This window comes from Gracilinanus agilis, chromosome 3, assembly GCF_016433145.1.
Source record: "Gracilinanus agilis isolate LMUSP501 chromosome 3, AgileGrace, whole genome shotgun sequence".
In the NCBI taxonomy this organism is placed as follows: Eukaryota; Metazoa; Chordata; class Mammalia; order Didelphimorphia; family Didelphidae; genus Gracilinanus; species Gracilinanus agilis.
In genome coordinates, this window is record NC_058132.1 from 251,125,571 (window position 1) to 251,129,776 (window position 4,206).

General features: G+C 37.4%; 1 long non-coding RNA gene across 1 annotated transcript; it reads left to right on the top strand.

Annotated features, from left to right (window-relative positions):
• The first annotated feature begins 233 nt into the window (after positions 1–233).
• Positions 234–3,817, top strand: LOC123239254. The gene is made up of 3 exons (XR_006505724.1): positions 234–328; positions 1,402–1,551; positions 3,710–3,817. It is a non-coding gene; the product is annotated as an uncharacterized LOC123239254 (long non-coding RNA).
• The last annotated feature ends 389 nt before the right edge of the window (positions 3,818–4,206 follow it).

A 4,206-nucleotide genomic window follows, 5' to 3' on the forward strand; every position in this document is an offset into this window, starting at 1 on the left:
ACTTTATAAATATTATCTCATTTTATCTTCACAACAACTCTGGGATCAAGTGCTATTATTACTCTTATTTTAGAGTTGAAGAAAAAGGAAACTGGGACAGACAGAGGTTTAATGATTTGCACAGGGTCACATAGCTTGTAAATGATTGATGCTTCATTTGAACTCAGTTTTCTTGATCTTGGCCCAGCATTCCATTCACACCCCACTTATCTGCCTCTGAGAAGAGAAATGAATATAAGTAAATTTAAAGAACTTGGGATAGAGCAAGCCAACTGCATCAGAAGATGGTTATAATTGGTCTCAAACACTTCTAGCAGTGGGATTGTAGGTAAGTCACTGTCTAACCTTTATCACTCTTCTGTCTAAGAACCAGTACATAGTATCTTAAGAAAAAAGGTAAGAATTTATAAAAAAGGAGAGAATGGTGAAGGGGAGAAAAGCCTTCAGGAATAGGAAAACATAAAAGTAGTATAAGCAAGGCAAAGTACTAATTGAAAAGAGGAAGAGGAAGACAATAACTAACACAAAAGAAATGAAGGAAGAAAAATGCAAAGATTGGCCAGTACTGTGTTAATAGAAGTCTAACATTCATATAACAATGCATCAGAACTGAGATATGGTTCATTTCCTAGCCTGCCTTACTCCTGGGGATTGTAGTTCTTGAGCCAGAACAAATGCTAAGGGACTCATGCAGCATAGTGGGGCTAAATCCAGACTCATACTGCTGAGTAGATTTGATGGTTCATAGGTGACTCTACTAAGTCCACAGAAAATCTGAGTTTTCAGAAATGTTGGTTGTTGTTATGGTTGCTTAACATTTTCAGTCATGTCTGGCTCTTTGTAACCTCACTTGGGGTTTTCTTGGCAAAGATACTGGAGCGGTTTGTCATTTTTTTTCTCCAGCTTGTTTTACAGATGAGGATACTGAGGTAAACAGGATTAAGTTACCCAGCTAGGAAGTATCTGAGGCTGACTTTAAACTCAGGTCTTCCTTACTCTAGTCTCAGTAATCTATCCACTATGTTACCTAGCAGCTCCAAGAAATACAGCTCCACTAGTGCTTCTGGCTCCTGGAGGTTGTGATACTATGAGGAAAAGAAAAAAAGGAAGTATATTTCAGGTGTCATGTCTTTTCTCTACCCACTCTATAATATAGGCAGGGAAAGAGAAAGAAGAGAGAACTATGGTTCACTGAAAACAATGGAAAGTTTAGCACTAATCAAACACCCCTCTAATGTAGAATTGAGTATATAACTACCAAGATGACATTAAACTTCCTGGGGCCCAGTTCTTTTGATGAACAAGATCAGTTAAGTGGCTAGTAGCACCATCTGTTGGTTAAACATGTAGAAGATAGAATGTTAATTTTGTGAGTGATTATCTTTTTTTTTTCTTTCCCAGCATTGACATTGATGAATGGTTTGATAAAGTCCCTGAACCTGTCATCTTAGCTGTGAATTTGTGGTACAGAGGGGAAAATGGAGGTGGAGGGAGGCAAAAATCATGAAAATAGCGCTGAAGTCTAAAATCCACTTGGCATAAGACATAGGGGTAAGTTGCCTTATGGATTTCTTTTAATTTTAAAATAAATTTTTATTGATGTATTTTTTAAAACATTTATTAATATTTATTTTTTTGAAAAGTTAACATGGTTACATAATTCATGCTCTTACTTTCCCCTTCACCTCCCCAAATTCCCCCTCCCCCCATGGCAGATGTGTATTTCCACTGGTTTTAACATGTGTCATTGATGAAGACCTATTTCCAAATTGTTGATAGTTGCATTGGTGTGGTAGTTTCGAGTCTACATCCCCAATTATGTCCACATCAACCCATGTGTTCAAGCAGTTGTTTTTCTTCTGTTTCCACTCCTGTAGTACTTCCTCTGGATGTGGGTAGCATCTTTTCCATAAATCTCTCAAAATTGTCCTGGGTCATTGCATTGCTGCTAGTACAGAAGTCCATTACATTCTATTTTACCACAGTGTATTGGTCTCTGTGTACAAAGTTCTTCTGGCTCTGCTCTTTTCACTCTGCATCAATTCCTGGAGGTCTTTCCAGTTCACATGGAATTTCTCCAGTTTATTATTCCTTTGAGCACAATAGTATTCCATCACCAGCATATACCGTAATTTGTTCAGCCATTCCCCAATTGAAGGACATACCCTCATTTTCCAGTTTTTTGCCACTACAAAAAGTGCAGCTATAAATATTTTCGGATGTATTTTTTTAAATGCCATATTTCCCCCAAGATCCATTTTTCTCTCCCTTGAAGAGAGTCATACCATAGAACAAAAAGTATTTTAAGACAAAAAAAGAAAGAGAAACTGGTTCATTACAATTTTGTAATATTCACTTTAGATTTATTTTGTGATTATTCTTTAATATTGTTCTGTTCATATGCCCAAAGAACTCTGAAAGACTGCTTGTCCTTTGATCCAGCCATAGCATTGCTGGGTTTGTACCCCAAAGAGATCATGAGATCATAGATAAAAGACTTGTACAAAAATATTTATAGCCATGCTTTTTGTGGTGGCAAAAAACTGGAAAACGAGGGTATGCCCTTCAATTGGGGAATGGCTGAACAAATTGTGGTATATGCTGTTGATGGAACACTACTGTGTTCAAAGGAATAATAAACTGGAGGAATTCCATGTGAACTGGAAAGACCTCCAGGAATTGATGCAGAGTGAAAGGAGTAGAGCCAGAAGAACATTGTACACAGAGACTACTGATACACTGTGGTAAAATAGAATGTAATGGACATCTGTACCAGCAGCAATGCAATGACCCAGGACAATTCGGAGGGATTTATGGAAAAGAACGCTACCCACATTCAGGGGAAGAGCTACAGGAGTGGAAACACAGAAAAGGGACAACTGATTGAACACATGGGTTGATGTGGACATGATTGGGGATGTAGACTCAAAATGACCACACCAATGCAACTATCAATAATACGGAAATAGGTCTTGATTGATAACACATGTTAAAACCAGTGGAAATGCATGTTGGCTATGGGGGGTGTTGGGGGTGGCGAAGGGGAAAGTAAGAACATGAATCATGTAACCATGGAAAATTTTTCTAAAAAATAAAAAATTTAAAAAAAATATTGTTCTGTTCAGGAAAATTATTTTGACAGCTGAATGATGGATGGATTGGAAATGGAGAAGATTCAGATGGGAGACCAATTAGGACCAATTAAGATGAAAGTAATTTAAGTATAGAAGTGATGAATGCTTGAACCAGGGTTGTGACTATTAGTGGAGATAAAGGGATAGATGGAAGAGATGGTGGGGCTGTTGAAAAGGATAGCTCAATTGAGTAACTTCAATCAGTATATATTCCCTGTGTTCTTTATAGATTTATATCCTCTGCATGTAATTTCATTAGATATTCATCATTTTAATGATAAGTTGTAATTATAGATTTAATAGTAAATGATAGTTCCAGTTATCAGCCAATAGAATAAACATGTATGAGAATCTGTAATCAATAATCATAGTGTGACTAAAATAATAAAGATTCTTTGTAGTGTTTTGCAAGATATCCTTACCAAGGGGAGTTTGTGTATGTCTTCAGTGTCCTGGAATGTGTCCAGATGTTTTAAAGGCTGTGGGTTCATGTTATCTCATTTAGCTTTTAAAAAAAACTACAGAGTAACCTTGGTCATCCTTATATGGTATAACCGGCTTTATCTTCCTTACAGAAAGAACCCCCAGGGATGCTCTACCTCCAGGGAAAAGAAGATCCAGTTTAACCAATCCCTCTTCTGGGGTGAATTTTTGTAATCTGGCACTTATGAATAAAATATTAATCTCTGTCAGCTGAAAAGTACAGAGTCTTAGCCTATACTGGATGTGTCTGTAGACCAGGGGTTGGCAACCTTTTTGACCGTGAGAGCCATAAACGCCACATTTTTTAAAATGTAATTTCGTGAGAGCCCTACAGTACGTGCTCCTATAACAGTACGCGCTCCTGTAACAGCACCTGAAAAAAAATTGACTTTATGGCTCTTGCAGAAAGAGCCATATCTGGACCTCAAAAGAGCAATATATGGCCCTGCTGTAGACCATTGACTTGTGAGAGTTGTGCATTCACAAAAAAAGCTAGATCATTCTCAGTATTTTTCTTTTACAATGTGGAGTGGACAAGACTTGGCAACAGATAAGATATGGCAGGAAGTGGGGTGATAGAAAGGGAAGA